This window comes from Hyperolius riggenbachi, chromosome 9, assembly GCF_040937935.1.
Source record: "Hyperolius riggenbachi isolate aHypRig1 chromosome 9, aHypRig1.pri, whole genome shotgun sequence".
Classification (NCBI taxonomy): Eukaryota; Metazoa; Chordata; class Amphibia; order Anura; family Hyperoliidae; genus Hyperolius; species Hyperolius riggenbachi.
In genome coordinates, this window is record NC_090654.1 from 28,369,583 (window position 1) to 28,392,675 (window position 23,093).

The following is a 23,093-nucleotide window of genomic DNA, read 5'->3' on the forward strand; positions in this document are numbered from 1 at the left end:
GTCAGCCTCACTCCTTCCTCAGTCTTTTCATCAAAAATATACTGTAATCGCTCTTAGCAAAGAAAAAGACAACAAACCTAATGGTGTCCCAGTGGATCTGACTGCTAGCCACGTGTGTGGGAGTTTATACTGTGGGAGCTGAGCTTAGCCACGCCTCTTCCTCTGCATATCCTATCCAAGCAGACCTGCTCTAGAGCAGCGATGTCCAGCTTAAATACTAAGTGGACCAAAAATGAACACTGGGACCAAGTCGCAGCGCAACCTCAATGTCTAATGGCAATCTCTTTCCCTTATAAATTTCCCTCCCTGGAGTCTAGTGCCTTCCCCCCCTCCCTTTACAGTTTCCTGTTGTCTAGTGGCCCTTCTCCCTCCCTTATACAGTTTTAACGGTGTCTAGTGGCCTCACTCCCACCCCCTATACAGTTTCCTGGTGCCTAGGCTAGTGGTGCATTTCTGACCCCTCAACAGCTCCCAGGTATCTAGTCACACACGCACACCCCTAAACAGTTCCCTGGTGTCTAGTGGCCTCCTCCCTTCCTTATATAGTTCCCTGGTGCCTAGTGGTTCCCTCCCCTATACAGTTCCCTGGTGTCTAGTAACTATCCACTCCCTACCCATTTACAGTTTCCTGGTGTCTAGTAACCTCTTCCATTTCTTATACAGTTCCCTGGTGTCTAGTGGCTGCCTCACTCCCCTATACAGTTCCCTGGTGTCTAGTTGCCTCCTCCCTCCCCTATACAGTTACGTGGTGTCTAGCAACTTCCTCCCTCCCCTATACAGTTCCCTGGTGTCTAGTGGCTGCCTCACTCCCTTATACAGTTCCCTGGTGTCTAGTTGCCTCCTCCCTTCCCTATACAGTTACGTGGTGTCTAGCAACTTCCTCCCTCCCCTATACAGTTACGTGGTGTCTAGCAACTTCCTCCCTCCCCTATACAGTTCCCTGGTGTCTAGCAACTTCCTCCCTCCCCTATACAGTTCCCTGGTGTCTAGTGCCTAATGCTGCAGCAGAAGATGTAAAAAAGTGCACACCCTCTGCTGCTCAACACCCCGCATGGGCAGGGGGGGAAGATAAGAATTGCGCTGGGACAAAGGGAGGGTGGGCTGCGTGGAACATGGGAGAGTGGGCAGAGCACGAGCGTAGCCATGCGGTCCAAACATAATGTAAAGTGGGGAAACTACTTGCGAGCCGATTTTGATGGCTCTGCGGGTCAGAGTTTGACATCTCTGCTCTAGAGCAGCGGTGTCCAGCTCAAATACAAATTGGGCCGACATTAAACGATGGGACCAAGTCGCAGGCCAACCTCAATGTCTAGTGGCTATTGGACACTAGGGCACCTTGCAAAGTTCCCCGGTGTCTAATAATTCCCTTCCATCCCTTATAGAGATCCCTGGTGTCTAATGCCCCCTCTACCCCCTGTACAGGTTCCTGGTGCCTAGTGACCCCTCCCCCATACAGTTCCTGGAGTTTATTGGTCCACTCTCCCCAATACAGTTCTCTGGTGTCTAGTGACCCCCTTCTTCCCCTATACAGCTCCCTGGGGTCTAGTACTCCCCCCCCCCCCCCTCTCACTCCTATGGTTTCCCTGGTGGCCTAGGGCGTCACCTGGTGGGCCAAACATAATGCAAAGTAGGGAAACCACCTGAGGACCAAATCTGATTGCTCTGAGGGACAGATTTGGCCCGCGGGCTGGAGTTTGATATCTATGCTCTGTCTAGAGTGAAGAATCTCACTTCTTAGTTATAATCCTGCATGAGCTGTAATATGATCCGGTGTGGGGTAGCAGAGAGGATGAGCTTGGACAATAATGGCCTCAATTCACTAAGCTTATCTCCTGTCTTTAATAACATTTCTAGAGTTATCACCATGGTGATGAGGCATGTCATATTCAGGAAACATTTTACCTCAGGCAAACCTAAAGTTAACTCTTCGATCCTTAAAATAACTCCAGAATTCTAAAGTTAAAGACAGGCTGTTAATTTGTGTGAAAATAACTACAGAGGAGGTAACTTAAGGAATGAAGAGATAAGATAACTCTCTCACTGTGTGGAAGTAAGTTTTCTCTTGCCTTATTATCTCCAGCATGATCTTAGTGAATTGAGGCCAAAGTTTGGGATGGTGTCAGGCACTGGTTGCAGTTAGGTTTTTCCTGCCTGGCAGGTGGGACGAAGGTTTTATTTGAATTTATGTGGTGATTTCTTGCAGTCTTCATTTTAAGAGGAATATAAAGTAATTATTTTATAATTATGTTTACTTTATGTCTGAGACTTAAAGGATGACTATTGTGAAAAAAATTTAAAATGTAAAATACATGTGTATTCTTACACATAAGATGTAAATTTCTCCCAGAGTAAAATGCACTAAACATTACTTTTTTCTTATGTCACTTTCAGCAGGTAGTTCAAATCTGACTAGTTTTGAAATAGTCCATCTCCTCATGGGGGATTCTCAGTATTACGTTTAATCTTTACAAAAGCACTCCCTGAAAAGCATCTATGCAGAGATGCCGGCAAGCATCTCTCCTCATGCGCCACTATTTCGGCAGTTGGACTCCACCACTGCCATTCAAGGGGTGCTTTTGAAAATAAAGGAATTCCTGAGAATCCCCAAGGAGGAAATGGACTAGTCCAAAACCTGTCAGATCTGTCAGGTTTTTACTACCTGCTGTAAGTGGCAGCAAAATAGGAATAATACACTTTCCGAAAAGTACCCGGGAAATTGATACCATACACTCTTATCAGATACACTGACAGGCCCTTAACGGTACAGAAATAGTGCTAATAAAAAGGATACTTTTATTAAATAAATAAAAATATTGTTTGTACAGGACTCTACTCTATAGAGTTGTCACTGTACTGCATGATAAACAAACAGATCACTTTCAGTCCGCTGAGTCAAGTGAACTCATTCAGGGTTGCAAGGGAGGTCTTTGCCTATCCCCCAATGCTCACATATGTATGCGAGCGTGGTGTGGCTATTCCCTTGTAAGTCCCAGGTCGGACTACGTATTAAACCGCTTGGGCCCTCAAAAGGTCAATGTAACCTCCCAGCCTGCTGTTGCATTAATATAGGCCGGAAAGATCCACATCAAGCGGTATCAGTGATATAGAGGGGGTCCTCTGGCAGAACAGTGAAGCTTATAAAGTGCTCATAATATATACAGTGCAGCCTAACCCTCGACCGGTTTCACCCTTATGGTTTCATCAGGAGGTGACAATAGTGCAAACACACATATTTACAATATATACAAGTACTCCCCCCACCGCTGTACACAAATAGAGTAACCCCCAAGCAAAGCCCAAGTCAGAGCTGAATGGCCATGTTACCATGGGGTTTAAATATGGTGGACTGTTTGCTAGATCCCCACCCTCACTCTCATGATTGGTTGACATGCATCATAAGCCCATCCATCATGCAGGGTTGCTTGTACTCTCACCTGCTGATTGATATGAATATGTAGGAGGACGCTCCCTGTCCCGCACGCTGTATACAGTAGATGAATCAGACACTCACTGTGCGTCCAGTTACCATAGCGATGCACCTCCATAGCGCCACCCGGAAGTGAGGTGGGCGGATGTGACGTCACCCGCCGCCTCCAGCACACGCAGACACAGTGAGTGTCTGATTCATCTACTGTATACAGCGTGCGGGACAGGGAGCGTCCTCCTACATATTCATATCAATCAGCAGGTGAGAGTACAAGCAACCCTGCATGATGGATGGGCTTATGATGCATGTCAACCAATCATGAGAGTGAGGGTGGGGATCTAGCAAACAGTCCACCATATTTAAACCCCATGGTAACATGGCCATTCAGCTCTGACTTGGGCTTTGCTTGGGGGTTACTCTATTTGTGTACAGCGGTGGGGGGAGTACTTGTATATATTGTAAATATGTGTGTTTGCACTATTGTCACCTCCTGATGAAACCATAAGGGTGAAACCGGTCGAGGGTTAGGCTGCACTGTATATATTATGAGCACTTTATAAGCTTCACTGTTCTGCCAGAGGACCCCCTCTATATCACTGATACCGCTTGATGTGGATCTTTCCGGCCTATATTAATGCAACAGCAGGCTGGGAGGTTACATTGACCTTTTGAGGGCCCAAGCGGTTTAATACGTAGTCCGACCTGGGACTTACAAGGGAATAGCCACACCACGCTCGCATACATATGTGAGCATTGGGGGATAGGCAAAGACCTCCCTTGCAACCCTGAATGAGTTCACTTGACTCAGCGGACTGAAAGTGATCTGTTTGTTTATCATGCAGTACAGTGACAACTCTATAGAGTAGAGTCCTGTACAAACAATATTTTTATTTATTTAATAAAAGTATCCTTTTTATTAGCACTATTTCTGTACCGTTAAGGGCCTGTCAGTGTATCTGATAAGAGTGTATGGTATCAATTTCCCGGGTACTTTTCGGAAAGTGTATTATATCTATTCTGTTTACGGTGATCCGAACACCATATTCAAAGGGTATGGCATATCTATCAGAAAGCCTACCCACTATAGAGTCGCTTACTATTGAAGCGAGAGAAAGTTTCCAACAGGGAGAGACAGAGACGGATTTTGAATGTGATACCAACTGCACGGATATTGAGCCTGTATTTAGGGATATTTTTAAGACCTATAAGGATTTTACACGTTCAACATGGGAGGTGGCAAGCTTTAGCGTATATTTAAAGGAAAAAATTACTGTGAGGGGCTTGCGCAATCTTGTGAAACCACACTCACATACAGACGATTCAGACTTCATGAATGGATGGGAGGAGTTAAAAACTAAGCAAACCTTGGAGTTGATGAAATATTTACATGATTATGAATTCAGATTTTCCCAAAAATTACGGGAAAAACTGACTGCAGAACAGAAGGTTTTACTGGAGCTGTCAGGACATCCTGACTTTGAAAAATACGAGAATAAATTACAGTATAAAGTCAATAACTATCGGGACGAAATTAAAAATAAGAAACAAAAGAAATTTACCCGAGACGATAACGACTTTAAAACTGGACGAGTTTATAACTGGTCCGAGAAAAAAACTCCAGTTAACGGTCAAGATAACATACCCTCTGACATTGACTATACCTCAGTATCTGACAGTGACTGTCAATCCGGGAGTGAGGCAGGTACCTCGGGGAGGGAACCTTTAACCAAACAAAGAAACAAATATCCACACAAACCGAGAAACAATAGATATAACAGGCCTAAAAACCCTCAAAAAAACTATCCCAAAAATCCCCCGAAGACTCCCCACAATAAACAGTATACAAATAGGGGAGCAGTTGGTGGTTTTTTAGAGGAACCTGTGAGCAACCCCACACCTCAAAATATAAAACCCACAGACAGCCAACCAGCCTTGAGGGATCGAAAACAATGGGGATATACGGGTCAAAAAAGAGGGAAAAACTACCACCAGTGGTAAACGAATCTAGCAGTTTTGAGGCCTCCCTGGAGGAGTCTGATCTCACAAGTGCTGACACACAACCTAAGGTAGTCAATCTCTCCTCTACCATCCTGACCGAAACACAAATTTCTGTTCTTTCCAAGGGGCTCTCATTTGTCCCCGCAAGCAGGTTCAGTGCATTCGAGTGGATGAAGGATGTGAACCTGTTTGCGAGGAAGTTAGCCCTCCTGAAATTATTTGAATCCAAGGAGGCTAAGGACAAACACTCTGCAAAAAATGAGAAAGAGGCCTTGGAAGCCCTCAATGAGCTCCTCTTGGAGCAAAATGAGGGGATTGCCCCATTGGCACCACCGAGTGGTACCAAACCAAAAAGTTTGTTTTGCCCCGCCATATCACAGTACCCACATATCAACACATTTGTTGAAATGGTAACACGCGATTTAAGAACTCTGGAGAAAAAAAGCTTCAGCCACCCCATTAATGACAATCTTTCTGGCCCTGAACGACAGGCACTTGATAGTTTGAAAAAGAATGACACACTTATTATTAAACCAGCCGACAAGGGGGGGAATGTAGTGGTTATGGATAAAGAGATGTACAAGCTGATGTGTATTAAGATCCTAAGTGATAAAAAACAATATGCGATCTTGAAATCCAACCCTTTGGAAGAACATCAAAAACAATTACAAATTCTTCTTAAAGGGGCATTGCAAAAAGGGACTATCGACAATGATGACTACACACGACTGTACAGATCGACTGAACACCCAATTCTCTCAGTGTTTTATGCACTTCCCAAGATCCATAAAATGACCTCACCTCCCCCTGGGAGACCGATCGTTTCAGGACGAGGGAATCTTACAGACATGATCAGTCAATATGTGGACAGCTTTCTCAGGCCATTTGTGGAAGCTCTTCCATCTTATTTGAGGGACACGAAAGATGTCCTTACACGGCTACAGGACGTGACAGTAACTTCTTCGACTTTACTTGCAAGTTTGGACGTAGAGTCCCTTTACAGTAATATTGATCATAAACTGGGAATAGATGCAGTGAAGTTCTTTCTTAAGACCAGAGGTACACATCTGGAAGCACATAGTGCCCTGCTGACTGACATGCTCCTATTCATACTTACCCACAACATCTTTATGTTTGGGGGGAAGGTGTACCACCAGCTCAGGGGCAGTGCGATGGGGACAGCTTGTGCCCCCTCGTATGCTAACCTGTTCCTGGGTTGGTGGGAAGATACCATCGTTTTTGGCGAAGATTTGTCATTTTTTACATCTCATATTACCTATTGGGGGCGGTTCATTGATGATGTGGTCATCCTGTGGGATGGCCCTGAGAATCTATTCAAAGATTTTGTACAACTCCTGAATGATAATCAGATCGGGATGAGATTCACCTATGAGATACACCAACAGTCGATCAATTTTCTTGATTTGACAATTTCAATTGGTGACGGTGGGATTCTAACTACGGAAATCTTCCGTAAGCCCACAGCAACAAACTCCCTCTTGAGATGGGAGAGTGCTCATCCAGGGGCCCTCAAGAGGGGGATCCCTGTGGGCCAATTCCTCCGAGCTCGGAGGAATTGCTCGAATGAGAAAACCTTTGAAAAAGAAAGTAGGCTACTTACAGGCCCGGCCCTAGACTTTTTGCCGCCTGAGGCAATCTTGAAAGAAATCGCCGCCCCCCCCCCCCCCCCAAGCTGTGGGTGTGGGGGGGCCGCCCGAGCTGGAGGGGATAGCGGGCAGGAAGGGGGTATTGGGCCTAGTGGCGGGGAGGGGGGTCGGACCCCCCCTCCCTCGCCTGGGTCCCCCGTCCTCCGCTCCCCTCCTGCTTTAAAGAGTTACGTCGCTGGCTGCATTGTAAGAGGCAACGGGCGGGATCACTCACCTCTTCCTCGTTAAGCGTGCGCTCCACTGACGATACTTCCTGCGGCGTAGCAGGAAGGGACGTCAGTGGAGCGCACGCTGGAACGAGTAAGAGGTGAGTGATCCCGCCCGTTGCCTCTTACAATGCAGCCAGCGACGTAACTCTTTAAAGCAGGAGGGGAGCGGAGGACGGGGGACCCAGGCGAGGGAGGGGGGGTCCAACCCCCCTCCCCGCCACTAGGCCCAATACCCCCTTCCTGCCCGCTATCCCCTCCAGCTCGGGCGGCCCCCCACACCCATGGGGCGGGTGCCGCCCCCCCAGAAGTGCCGCCTGAGGCAAAAGTTTCACCCCGCCTCATGAGCGGGCCGGCTCTGGCTACTTAAACACAGATTCACACAAAGGGGATTCCCAAGTGATGTGATAAATAAAGCTTACCACAGGGCAAAAGATACCCCACGCATCGACACCCTACAGGATAAACCTAAACCGCAAGCCTGCACACGTACAGCGCCACAGCTAATAGGTACTTTCAACAGCCAGTCACATGCAATTTTTCAGATTATTCAACATTACTGGCCAGTCTTGCAACAGGACAAGGAGTTAGCAAAAATCTTACCTGCAACACCATCCATCACGTATAAAAAAGCGGCCAATTTACGTGATATACTTGTACACAGTACTTTTACAGACAGCCCCCCTCAGATCGCCACATGGTTGCCACAGAGACCGAACGGTTCCTTTAAGTGTGGCAAATGCAAATCCTGCAAATATATGCCCACCGTGAAAACATGCACAGCACCTACAAATGGCCGGAGATTTGATATCCGGTCATTTATTAACTGTGAGACCCCAAATGTTGTGTATATAGCACGATGCAGATGTGATCTATGGTATGTGGGTAAAACCACCCGACCACTTAAACGCAGAATTCGTGAACACATTGGAGACATCAAGCACAGGAGGGAAACCTCAATAGCAAAACACATGAACTCTGTACATGTGGGACATCGGTTTGACATCCAATTCTGGGGGATTCAACAATGGCGAAAGGGTTTTAGGGGCGGAGATGTTGACAGAAAATTGACACAGATTGAGTCTGAGTGGATATTCAGACTAGACATTGGCGCCTAAGGGCCTCAATGAGGATTTCAACCTAGCATGTTTTCTGTAACCTCTGTATATTATAGTGCTGGAATAAATCGATTACAGGGCATGTGGCTGGCGAGCACTGCATCCGGCTTTGGCACCATTCCTTCTCCCTCTCTCCCCTTATTTCCCCCCCCCCCCTCCCAAATTCTATCTCGGTCCCCCCCCCCACCCTATATATGGGTGCATGGACTCTGGATCTCCAGTGCACCCCTCGCCTTGGGTGGCGTCCCTTCCCTCCCACGGCTATGCGCATTTTACCTGTCACCTACTGCCCACCACTACATGGGATCCCCCTCCCCCCCCAATCATGGATACTGATCTAGTGGTCCCCGCCCAATGGGAGATATGAATGATGCACACGATGCTAGTGGCATCTAGGTATCTCCCCCTCTGTCTGGGCTTACTCCGTAGATATGGGGGAGTGAGGATTGACTATATGGTTGAGGGGTGGGCTGGGGGGTGACAGACTATGGTGACAATGGGTTAAGAGCACGCTCTTCACAGTATATGTAACCGTTGGGAGAGCAAGGAGAGGGTTGGGTAGGTAGAGGGGGATTGAGAGATTGTGATTTTAATGTACACACATTAACGATATTGGTACATGTACGTGTAGCCCATGCGATTAACCTATTCAGGTTGGGATAGATATATGATGGAGATGCCCACATAGAGGTGTATGGAACCTCATAGCAGTGTGACTAACATGTTCAACACTCTGTATATACGCCGCTTCCTTTCTCTGATAGCAGGGTATCCACCCTGGTTACTATGGCAACAGTGAGACAGGATAGCGTAGCGGCACGGAGTGATTGTTTACAATGGGTTTGAGGGCGTACGCCTTCGGTTACGCAGCCGCCCACTAAGAGGCGGCGCCTCCCACTCAGACGACGAGTGGGTGAGCGTCCAGTTACCATAGCGATGCACCTCCATAGCGCCACCCGGAAGTGAGGTGGGCGGATGTGACGTCACCCGCCGCCTCCAGCACACGCAGACACAGTGAGTGTCTGATTCATCTACTGTATACAGCGTGCGGGACAGGGAGCGTCCTCCTACATATTCATATCAATCAGCAGGTGAGAGTACAAGCAACCCTGCATGATGGATGGGCTTATGATGCATGTCAACCAATCATGAGAGTGAGGGTGGGGATCTAGCAAACAGTCCACCATATTTAAACCCCATGGTAACATGGCCATTCAGCTCTGACTTGGGCTTTGCTTGGGGGTTACTCTATTTGTGTACAGCGGTGGGGGGAGTACTTGTATATATTGTAAATATGTGTGTTTGCACTATTGTCACCTCCTGATGAAACCATAAGGGTGAAACCGGTCGAGGGTTAGGCTGCACTGTATATATTATGAGCACTTTATAAGCTTCACTGTTCTGCCAGAGGACCCCCTCTATATCACTGATACCGCTTGATGTGGATCTTTCCGGCCTATATTAATGCAACAGCAGGCTGGGAGGTTACATTGACCTTTTGAGGGCCCAAGCGGTTTAATACGTAGTCCGACCTGGGACTTACAAGGGAATAGCCACACCACGCTCGCATACATATGTGAGCATTGGGGGATAGGCAAAGACCTCCCTTGCAACCCTGAATGAGTTCACTTGACTCAGCGGACTGAAAGTGATCTGTTTGTTTATCATGCAGTACAGTGACAACTCTATAGAGTAGAGTCCTGTACAAACAATATTTTTATTTATTTAATAAAAGTATCCTTTTTATTAGCACTATTAAGGGCCTGTCAGTGTATCCAGCAAAATAGGAAAAAAGTAATTTATAGTGCATTTTACTCGAGGACAAAGGCACATTTTATATTTATGCGTAGACTTGATTTAAAATGCTACAATTTTTGTGATAGTTGCAGTTTCGGTAAAATACTAGAAATGCTGGAAAACTGGTTTGCTATAAGAAACCATGGACCCGAACTCTCTGCTCTGATAAGCAACAGCATGATAACCTTTAAAGAAAACATTTGTTACAGCTGCAATAAATCTGCAGTTTCTCCTGCTTTCATGGAAGCAGACATCTTGTTAGCATCCCGTGTTTACAAATTAGCTGCTCTGCCGAGGCAGCCAGCTGACACAGCTGAGGAATCAAATTACACTGATTATTAGTGACAGATGAGAGGGAATTAGACAGGCTAAACTCTCTAAATATACACAGGGTACATTTCTCTGTTTTCCTTCCATCCTGTACAAGAGTTCAGGTCCACCTTAAAATGGGGTTATGAGCAGGGCCTTGGATTCCAGTCACACGGTTACGCTCGGCAGCTCTGGTCACGAGGACACCGCAAACAGGGAGGATTAATTTACACAATGAACTCGTTGTGTGGGATGATCAGGAGATAAGGATACATTTCACTCGCCGCGGCTGCTAAGCAAAGTCATTATCTGTCACTGCCTCTGTCTGTTGTTTTGCACCGCCTGTAATTCTGTTACTTTCTTTCACTGTGCAGCAATATCATTACTTTTGTTACTTTTACTTTGTTTTGGGTAGCGTTATACCTGTCATACTGAGCCTTGCATACCTGCGTCTGCAATAAAAACTGCCTGTACCGCTCCACATCCTCCAGTAACAATCCATGGTCCACAAGGCAGCTTGCACTTTGACAAGACAAGACAACATTCATATCGCGCTTTTCTCCTGGCGGACTCAAAGCACCAGAGCTTCAGCCACTAGGACGTGCTCTATAGGCAGTAGCAGTGTTAGGGAGTCTTGCCCAAGTTCTCCTACTAAATAGGTGCTGGCTTACTGGACTTACTTAAGACTTATTGGCTTACTGAATTGATCTGAGATTCGAATCCTGGCCTCCTGTGTCAGAGGCAGTGCCCTTAGGGCCCATTCACACTTAGAAATCGCCAACCGCTAGCGATTATCGCTAGCGTTTTGCGCGGGTGATTTTTCCGCGATTTAATGCAGAAAAATCACTGGACACTTCCGTGATTGCGGTCAGCGCTTTAGTAGCACTGTACCGCGATCACTCTAGAATCGCCTCAAAACTGCTGCAGGTAACACTTGCAATTGGCGCTAATCACAAAACGCCCGCGATCGGCGACAATCGCGGCAGTGAGGACACTGCCATTGGGTAGAATAGCACTAGCGTTTTTTTTTTTAAAAAACTAGCGCTTCGGCGATTAGCAGGAATCTGCCCCCTAATCGCTTTATTGTGAATGGGCCTTTAACCAGTACATCATCCATCCACTTTAGCGGGTCTGTGGCTGGCTTGGATGCAAATTTTAAAGAAAACCTGTACTGAAATAAAGTTCCCCTGGGGGGTACTCACCTCAGTAGGGAGAAGCCTCTGGACCCTATCGAGGCTTCCCCGTCCTCCTGTGTCCCACGGCGGTCTCGCTGCAGCACCCGAACGCACAGGCGACAAACCTGACAGCCTGTGCAATATTTACCTTTTCTGGCTCCAGCAGGTGGCGATGTTGCGGGTCTCAGCACGGAGATAGGCGGAAATAGCCGATCTCCGTCGGGTCCGCTCTACTGCACAGGAGACTTGAGCCTGCGCGTTAGAGCGGCCTGACGGAGATCGGCTATTTCTGCCTATCTCCGTGGGAAGGAGCGGATACTGTGCCTGTGCAGGAGCCAAGAGGTAAATATTTACATCGCCGCCGCACCGGGAGGATTTTCGCCGCCGGTGTGGAACAGAGGACGGGGGAAGCCTCAATAGGATCCGGAGGCTTCCCCCACTTGAGGTGAGTACCCCCCAGGGGAGGTTTTTTCATTACAGATTTTCTTTAATGCAAATTGCAGTGGCTAAGCTAAGGAGCTAGGGGCCCCAGTGCAACTTTTTCAAGCACTGCGTTGATATGGAGCCCCAAAACCTACCAAGGACAGCTGCAGTGTCAGAGAGGTGTAATCCGAGTAAGGAAACAGGATCACCACTATGCAGTGCACATATGGGGGTGATCATTACCGGCATGGCACCAATGAAAAGCTAATAAGATGGATGATGGATGGCCCCTAGTGGGCCTCTCTGGTCCAGGGGCCCTGGTGCGGTCGCAACCTCTGCGACCCCTATTGCTCCGCCACTGGCAAATTGTACGCATCTTGGAATTGGGCCAATCACTTCCTGGCCTGATATTGGCGGTTAAAGGACGCTATAGCGGGTATTAACACGTATCTTTGTACGCATTGACACCCACTATAGCATCCTGTTACCACGGTAATGCGTGCAATGATAGGCGTTGCGGCCCGACAACTCCGAGACGGCAAAAACGAAACTAGCTGGCAGCGGGGGACCAGAGGATCCGGGAGTGACTACGAGGGCGCAGGATGGCTGCAGGGGGCTGGTAGAAGCACCAGGTAAGTGAAACTCATTTTTATTTCAATTGGGTTTAGGTTTCATTTAATGGTACAATTTTATAGGAACAATTTTTTTCATTACGATCGATTTAGTAAATTGGAAATTATCTTATTTATCCATCAAGGCTCCAGTTTTATAGATCAGACACGGTGATTCAAATCCACCGGATGGATCAGTAAACTGGCTATTTTCGATCGACTTGATGATCGTTTTTCTATCTATCGCAAGAAACTACTGAATTAATTTCACTGACATTTCGCTCAGATTTTTCTTATTTTAAATAAAGAATTCTATTCCTATAAATGGTTCTATTAATGCACACCTTAAAGGGGAACTGAAGTAAGAGGTATACGGAGGCTGCCATATTTATTTCCTTTTAATCAATACCAGTTGCCTGGCAGCCCTGCTGGTCTATTTCTCTGCAGTAGTATCTGAATAACACCAGAAACAAGCATGCAGCTAGTGTTGTCAGATCTGACTTTAAAGTCTGAAACACCTGATCTGCTGCATGCTTGTTCAGGGGCTATGGCTAATGGTATTAGAGGCAGAGGATCAGCAGGGCTGCCAGGCAACTGGTATTCCTTAAAAGGAAACAAACATGGCAGCCTCCATATACCTTTAATGGTGGCTGTACATGATTCACTAAAAAGATCGCTAGCGACGTGCTCCCAATCTGCCGCTGAGCAAGCGATATCAGATGTGATCGATTGAATCAATCGAGATTTCAGCTGAAAATCGATTGATCGTAATTGGTTTGCCGCATCGATTTCTAACAGACTTCATCAAATGACGTTGATGGAAAACACCAATGTATGGCGCCCTTTACAATTTTTGAAACTCGTAGCTGCTTTCGAACTGAAAAACAAACCTATTGGTAGAATGTTTATACAGCCCAGATACATGTTTACAGTGCAGCAACTTTTTATGTATAGAATTTCTAATGACCTACTGGGGAGGGGGGAGGGGCTGTGCGGACAGAATCGCAGACAGGAACGGTTTTTATTGCAGATGCTCTGATAAGTCATGTCGCCATTGCCTGTATGTTCTCACCTGTCTGTCTTTCTCTCTTCACGCTGTCACGTCAGGACCCGCATGCTCATCTCACCTCTCTGGCCTCCGTTTTGTTTTCAGCCCTGTCTGCTTATCTCATTTTCACCCTGTCTTCTTTCCATCCAGGTCATGTGAACAGGTAGGTAACTGCCGAGGGTTGCTTAGAGAATCTGTCCGTAATGTCACGCCTCCCATGAATCGGTGGGGTATTAGGTCATGTGACCGTATGTTTCTTAGCTGAAAGATTTAACAGCAGTAAATTATTCAGGAGACCAACTTTTACCTCCATTATCCTGGTTTCAACATAAGAAAAACCGTCCTATAGCCATATATTGCTGTATATTGGTATGTAGCCCTGCCACTGAGGCTTAGCCTAGGCCAGGGGTCTCAAACTCACGGCCCGTGGGCCATTTGCGGCCCTCGATACAATATTTTGTGGCCCTCGCCGGCAAAAGCTTCCTTATAGTTCGTTTCAGTGCTCCCAAGTAAACCGCCGCATCCCCGCTGCTAAACGAGGGCTGCAGAGCCCCCAAATCGCCCGGGGGGGGGGGGGGGGGGGGCAATCCGCCGGCATTTCCTGGAAGGGGCAGAGCTTTCCACTTCAGCTCTGCCCCTCCTGATGTCAATCGCCACATGGATCGCCGCCTCTCCCCGCCCCTCTCTGTGAAGGAAGAGTGAGAGGGGCGGGCAGAGGCGGCGATACGCCGCGATTGGGAAATTCCTTATGCGGCCCAGCCTCATCCTGACTTTGCCTCCTGCGGCCCCCCAGGTAAATTGAGTTTGGGACCCCTGGCCTAGGCTGTTTATTATGCTGAATTTTTCCCCCCAGAGCATCCTGGAGACCAGAGATCTTTGCTACTGGCTCTAGAACTCGCAGTAAACAAACATTCCACAGAGATCACCGGCCAGAACTTAACATGTAGCCTCCTGTGATACATTTTATAAAATTAAATCAGTGTTAAGAAAGATTTTTCAATATTTAGAAATGGATATTTAATTTATTTTTTTTTTTTTAATATTCATTATGTTAATTTCACTACAGTTACTCTTTAAAAGTAATTTATAGGACATTGGTTTAAAAAATGAACTCTTAAAAAAAAATGTATCATTTGTGCATGTATTTTGACACCGTTTTTCAGGCGACTTGGTGGCCGATCGATCGAAAATCGGTGCCGCCAAGTGCATGCCCGACCGACAATGCGACCCAATTTCGAGACGAAAATTGGTCGTGTTCTCGATCGCGCATGCTGCAAGATGTTGCGCGGTGGTAACTACATGCAATTTCCCGATGAAGGCGACGAAACCCCCGACGCTGTCCCCAGTAATGTCCATTTCCCCCCCGGTGCCCCGTGTAAAGGATACATTACTTGTCCCTCCGCTGCTCCAGGAGAATTCCCTTCTTCATACACACGGGCCCGATGTGGTTTCCTAGTAAGGGCGTGCAGATGACGTCACGCACATGCGCTCTTACTAGGAAACCACGTGGGACCTACGTGTATGCAGAGCAGATGTCCTGGAGGCAGCGGAGGGAAAGCGCAGGCCGCGGACAGGTAATGCATACTTTACACGGGGCACATTTACATTAGGGGGGCACAGCGGTGCATGTGGCGCACAAGGCCGATTCCAGATCAATCTCAGCATGAAATTGATTGGGAATTGGCCTGTGGTGTATGGGCAGCAGACAGATCTCTCTCTTTTATTCGATTAGCGAGAGATTCTGTCTCTTGGTCGAATCTGCCCATCATCGCCTTTAGGCAGTGGTTGGCTCACAAGTCCCTAAGGACTCAAATTTTGTGATTTAAATGAGGCTTAATTGCCTCAGCTAAGCGGCTGGGAGAGAGGGGGTTACTTACCCATAAGTCCGTCGTCTTCGTTGCGTTTCAAACGTCTTGCGCGTTGCAAGACTCACTATTGCTCACGTCCTCCTTCCGGCTTGAAGGGGGAAGTACACGGTAGTGAAGCTTGCAACGCGTCCAATAGGACGCGTGCAAGACGTTTGAAACGCATAGAGGACCGCGGACCTATGGGTAAGTAACCCCCTCTCTCCCAGCCGCTTAGCTGAGGCAATTAAGCTTCATTTAAATCACAAATTTGAGTCCTTATGGACTTGTGAGCCCACCACTGCCTTTAGGTTTATACTTTCAGTTCGTAGTACATTTTGGGGTTTTGTGGTAAAGCACAATGTTCCGGCCTGCCTCCTGTAGCAGGGTAAACAGAGCAAGGTCCTTATGGTTTACTTTGTAGGAAAGGGGGATTATATCCCTTCTGCGTCAGTCACTCTGCAGTGCAAATAGTTTGATTTCAGGACTACAGTTTGTTTAAAACTCCCTGAACTCCACTGACTGCAGCAGGAAGAAAGAGTCCTAGCTCACATGTAAAAATGACTTGATTAAAGGAAACCTAAGGTGGAAATGAGCTGTTAAGATAAGCAATTGTATCTATCCTCCTCCTCTTCCTCCTTTTGTTTTTTTTTCTTTTTTTTTGTAGAGTCCCATAATTTTCCTTTCTTTTTAAAATCTTAAAGTGATTTTTCGTTTAAAAATTTAAGGTGAACCTTAAAGCGGATCCGAGATGAAAAACGAACTATATAACAAATAACTTGTTTATATATCTTCTCTAAAGTTTAGACGGTTTACTCAGCAAATCTAGGTGCAAACAGCGCAACAGTAGATGATTATTTATTCCTGTGATACAATGAGGGCAGCCATGTTCTGTTTGTCATCATTACACAGGTAATCTGCAACTGCATCTCCACCCCTCAGCTCACTCCTTCCTCCTCCTCCCTCCTCCCCTCTGCCTCTAAAATCTCTGGCTAGTAACCTCCTCCTGCCCAGACTGAGCTCCCATAAGCCCTTGCTACATGGGTCTGAGTGCCAAGGCGTTTTGGAGAAGCTGTGGGCGAGGCTTGTTTAGTTTATAGGGAATTAGAGTATTAAAACTAAACAAAAAAGTATTTGGCTTGAGGAATGCCCTATAAACAATAGGAAAGTAACAATGAGTAAAAGTTCATCTCGGATCCACTTGAAGTGAAAATAAACAAATGAGATAAACAATTGTAATCAATTGAGATGCGCAAATGTAATAAAATGTATATATCAGGCAGTGCGCTCATATATTGGTATTAAAGTAACAGTCTAATTGTATGCAGTGGGACACGGTCCTGCTAGATGGGGGAGGCGATGTCCCTCTCACCAGTAGGACAAAGTTTATAAATAGGTTCTTCTATGGAGATCTTATAACTTGATTCACACCTCCACCACACCAAATATTAGAAAGGGACTCACCCTTTAATAAGACTACCAATTGAAAAGGGGATATTAAAGAGAAACTCCGACCAATTGAACTTTATCCCAATCAGTAGCTGAGACCCCCTTTTACATGAGAAATCTATTCCTTTTCACAAACAGACCATCAGGGGGTGCTATATAACTGACATTGTGGTGAAACTCCTCCCACAAGAAACCCCTCCCACAAAGAAATTCTGAACACTCACACACACACACACACACACACACACTCACTAACACACCACACACACACACCACACACACACACACACACACCCACCCACACACACACACCCACCCACACACACACACACACACTAACACACCACACACACTAACACACCACACACACTAACACACCACACACACTAACACACCACACACACCACACACACACACTCACACACTAACACACACACACACACACACACACACACACACACACACACACACACACACACACACACACACACACACACACACACACACACACACACACTAACACACACACTAACACACCAACACACCACACACACACTAACACACCAACACACCACACACACTAACACACCACACACACTAACACACCACACACACACACACACTAACACACACACGCGCACACATGTCCACACACACACCACACCACACCAAATATTAGAAAGGGACTCACCCTTTAATAAGACTACCAATTGAAAAGGGGATATTCAAGAGAAACTCCGACCAAGAATTGAACTTTGCAAATTTCAAAAATGGAGACTGCACACAAAAGGCTTCAGCAACAAGCTGTATTCAAAGCATGTAGAGGCACAAACACAACATGTTTCGGGCGGAGCCCTTCCTCAGGTGTCACCTTCCTCAGACACCTGAGGAAGGGCTCCGCCCGAAACATGTTGTGTTTGTGCTTCTACATGCTTTGAATACAGCTTGTTGCTGAAGCCTTTTGTGTGCAGTCTCCATTTTTGAAATTTGCAATACAGTATAGCAGGAGTGGTGTACCTGCAGGAGGTTTGCACCGGCACGAGGGTCTATTCTAGGCCCACAGGTGGGTGACGTGTGAAACTTGGAAGCCAAGAATTGAACTTTATCCCAATCAGTAGCTGAGACCCACTTTTACATTAGAAATCTATTCCTTTTCACAAACAGACCATCAGGGGGGGGTCTGTATGGCTGATATTGTGGTGAAACCCCTCCCACAAGAAACCCCTCCCACAAAGAAATTCTGAGCACACACACTAACACACTAACACACACACACACACACACACACACACACACACACACACACACACTAACACACTAACACACACACACACACTAACACACACACACTAACACACACACACACACACACACACACACACACACACTAACACACACACTAACACACACACACACACACACACACACACTAACACACACACTAACACACACACACACACTAACACACACTAACACACACACACACACACACACATACACACACCCACCCACACACACGCTAACACACACACACACACGCTAACACACACACACACACATACACACCACACACACCTACCTGCAGGTTAGTATCAGATCTTCTTTTTATGACGGCTCTGGTTCCCTTTTTAAGGTTATATTGTCACATGTGAATAACAGTCTTTCAGTGTCCCAGGAGTTAAACTCTATCAAATAATGGACTTTTTCAGATCTCACAAACTGTTCCCTGCCAGGAAATAGTTTTAGGGACCATTCACACTTTAAATCGGTGAGACATGCGCGGGTGATTTTACCGCGATCGGCGCGGTAAAATCACTATAGACTCCCACGATTCCCGATTATTCCTTTTAAACGCACTATCGCTCCAGAAATGCTGCAGGCAACATGTTTTGCGATTGCTATTTATTGCCAAATGCCCGCGATCGGCGGCAATCGCGGTAGTGAGATCACTGCCATTAGGTTTCTAATAGCACTGAATCGTCCGCTAATCACCCTAGTGAGAACGGGCCCTTATGGTTGTAATTTCTTATCAGTGAGGGTCACATATACTGCAGTGCCACTAGGTTCCAAGGGATAGAAACTGTCACTTGCATACCTGAATGTTTTTAACTCTTTCAGGCAGAAAAAGAAGAAAAGGAACACAGCCTAGTTATATGTATGTTTGCCACTGTACATACCCATGTCTATCTCACCATATCATTTCTCACCTCTGCTACACTTTAAAGAGACTCTGTAACATTAAAAAGATCCCCTGGGGGTACTCACCTCAGGTGGGGGAAGCCTCCGGATCCTAATGAGGCTTCCCACGCCGTCCTCTGTCCCACGGGGGTCTCGCCGCAGCCCTCCGAACAGCCGGCGACTGTGCCGACTGTCAGTTCAATATTTACCTTTGCTGGCTCCAGCGGGGGCGCTGTGGCGGCTTTCCGTTCCGAACTACACGGAAATACCCGATCTCAGTCGGGTCCGCTCTACTGCGCAGGCGCAGGAAACTTGCGCCTGCGCAGTAGAGCAGACCCGACGGCGATCGGGTATTTCCGTGTAGTTCGGAGCCGATAGCCGTCAGAGCGCCTGCGCAGGAGCCAGGAAGGTAAATATTGACGTCACCACTGCACGGACTCCACGGAGGGCTGCAGCGAGACCACTGACGGATGGAGGACGGCGTGGGAAGCCTCATTAGGATCCGGAGGCTTCCCCCACCCGAGGTGAGTACCCCCCAAGGGATCTTTTCATGTTATGATCCTCTTTAAAGAAAAAACGTTTTGATTGCTGAGTGGACTAGATGCGTAATGTTTGTAGCAGTTCTGTGCTGAATGCGAGTGATAGCGATCTCTAATGCCAAGACTTTACCCCGCGGGTAATGCTAGTGAGGTCATGGAGAGAGTGTCGTGACATGACTTTCACTAGGAGAACTGGTATGTTTTGGGCACGTACCTTCTCATTAGAGTTAATTATTTATTTCCAGGTGTGTCAGCGTGTTCTTCTCATAACCGACAATCGAGATGTTGCGTAAGAATACAGCAATCTCGGGTGAGGCTAAAGATTACAAAACCAAAATAGAGAAGGAGGAGCGCTCCATAGTGTAACAACGCTTTATTAGGATGAATTGCGCAAATAAAAATTCACTTACTAGATATAAGTTGAATACAGGCATGTAAAAAGTATAGGGCGAGGTTCGCTCCAAAGGGATTCTGATTCCAGATCTGTTGTTCCTCCCAGTATGCCATGTATAGATTAGCAAAACTTGGAGCAAACACCGCCCCCATTGCGGTACCACAGATCTGTAGATCATGTTCCCCAGCGAATGTGAAATAATTGTGCGAAAGTGAGAAGTCAAGCAGGTTGAGAATGAACTGTGCTTGCTCTGGGTGGAAGGTGCCCTCTGTGACCAGAAAATGTTGGACTGCCTCTAGGCCCCTGGAGTGGGGGATACACGTAGATAATGAGCAGACGTCCAGGGATGCCCATAAATAGCCATCTTTCCACTTAACCTTTTCGGGACCACGTGCATTAGATTCTACGCCGCATTTGTGGCTGTTCTAGCCTGATGCGGCGTAGAATCTACGCCGGCCCGCAATTTCCGCTCCCGACGCGATCGTGCGCACCCGGAGGGGGAGTTTAAGCTGTCATATGACAGCCGACATCTCCCCCGAGTGATCAGCAGCCATCGCGTATGGCTGCTGATCACGTGATCACTATGATCGCCGTCGGATCGTAGTGATCTGTTTGACAGCTGCGGCGGCAGGGGGGAAAAGAAGAGGATCCACTTACCTCCCTGCCGTTCCCGCGACGATCGGCACCCCCCTCCGCTCCGGCCGGCATCTCCGCTCCGTCTGACGTCAGCGCCGGGTCCCGGCTTGATGACGTCATCAAGCCACGACCCGGAACTGATCGTCAGACAGAACGGAGATGCCGGCCGGAGCGGAGGGTCCCGTGCGGCTCATCGCTGGAGCCTGGAAGGTAAGTGAAGGCTGCTGGCAGAAGGGGGAGGCACCTACCACCATGGGGGGGGACACAAATCTAGCCAGCCACACACGGGATCCGGCCGCCTGACCCCCCCCCCCCCCCAACATGCGCACCCCCTTCCCGCGCAAAATGCCTGGGCGGCCGGTCCCGAAAAGGTTAAAGTTCTTGAGAATGTCCAGCACATAACTGGAATCTCTGGTGTATGACTTGGTGTTAAGTACAATCGGTTGCAGAAATTCATCGATGTATTTTGACAGAGGGGCTAGGATTTATGATAAGCACCATTACCCTGCAGGTAAGATTGCCACCTTAAAGGGAAGGTTCAAGCAAAAAAAAAAATGAGTTTTACTTACCTGGGGCTTCTACCAGCCCCATGCAGCCATCCTGTGCCCTCGTAGTCACTCACTGCTGCTCCAGTCCCCCGCTGGCAGCTTTCTGACCTCGGAGGTCAGGGCCACATTGCATACATTTTTACGCATTCCAGCTAGTGCAGGAACAAAAATTTACGCGTTGCACCACTAACACGTAAAAATGTATGCGTTAATGTTCCTGCACTAGCGGGAATGTGTAAAAATGTACGCAATTCGGCCCTGACCTCCGAGGTCAGAAAGCTCCCAGCGGGGGACTGGAGCAGCAGTGAGTGACTACGAGGGCACAGGATGGCTGCATGGGGCTGGTAGAAGCCGCAGGTAAGTGAAACTCATTTTTTTGTTTTTGCTTGGACCTTCCCTTTAAAGCACAATGTTTACTTCTAACACACTGCTGATAGACAGGGCTTCAACCAATCCCTTCCCTTCAGATCAAAACGCCCATTTCAGGGCTATCACATGTAGGTGAATGACAGGTATTTTCACCTACTGATAAGTCTTTTCTCATACCACCCCCAAAAAAGGGGATGGACAAGCCAATTCTGGCTCCCACCCCTCATTACAGATTTCCCTCCAAATGAGAGTATATAAGCATCTCTTGTGCGAGCTGGTAGTGTTATCTGACGAAGGCGTGGAACGCCGAAACGCGTAGTAACGCAACCAGCACACGTCTTTTTTCCCTTGGGGGAGCATCCAGGGTCACACTCCATCTGATCCTCTCGACTCCGATGGCCACGGTAGTTTGAGGTGCACCTACCAAGGAAGGATTTTAAAGATTTTACATGCCTGTATTCAACTTATATCTAGTAAGTGAATTTGTATTTGCGCAATTCATCCTAATAAAGCGTTGTTACACTATGGAGCGCTCCTCCTTCTCTATTTTTGTTTTGTTTTCTTGACCAAGCCTCTCTGACAGCCGGGCTTCAAAGGAGCAGCTAAAAGTGTGACCCCCTATCCGGCCATCCCTGACTACCGCCCTAGCAGCGCAAGATTGCACATCTTTTTTGAGGCTAAAGATTACCCTGTCATTTGTATGGAAGCCCAAACAGTGTCCACCATTTATTATTAACATTTTTATTTGAGTCAGAAGATCACTGATCGGAGTAGCAGAGTCCTCCAGCAGCACAGAGTATATCAGGAGAGGAGAGTTAGAAAATGGGAGGAGCAGAGTCCACCAGCAGCACAGAGTATATCAGAAGAAGTGAGTTAGATAGAGGGAGGAGCAGAGTCCTCCAGCAGCACAGAGTATATCAGGAGAGGAGGGTTAGATAGAGGAAGGAGCAGAGTCCTCCAGTAGCACAGAGTATATCAGGAGAGGAGAGTTAGAGGGAGGAGCAGAGTCCTCCAGCAGCACAGAGTATATCAGGAGAGGAGGGTTAGAGGGAGAAGCAGAGTCTTCCAGCAGCACAGAGTATATCAGGAGAGGAGAGTTAGATAGTGGGAGGAGCAGAGTCCTCCAGCAGCACAGAGTATATCAGGAGAGGAGAGTTAGATAGAGGAAGGAGCAGAGTCCTCCAGCAGCACAGAGTATATCAGGAGAGGAGCGTTAGATAGAGGAAGGGGCAGGGTCCTCCAGCAGCACAGCGTATATCAGGAGAGGAGAGTTAAATAGAGGAAGGAGCAGAGTCCTCCAGCAGCACAGAGTATATCAGGAGAGGAGGGTTAGAGGGAGAAGCAGAGTCTTCCAGCA

The 23,093-nt window shown here is 47.4% G+C and overlaps 1 protein-coding gene across 3 annotated transcripts in view; it reads left to right on the forward strand.

Moving 5' to 3' along the window:
- Positions 1-23,093, forward strand: part of B4GALT3 (beta-1,4-galactosyltransferase 3) — a 74,483-nt gene that overhangs the window by 39,337 nt on the left and 12,053 nt on the right. The gene's annotated exons all lie outside the window — the stretch shown is intronic.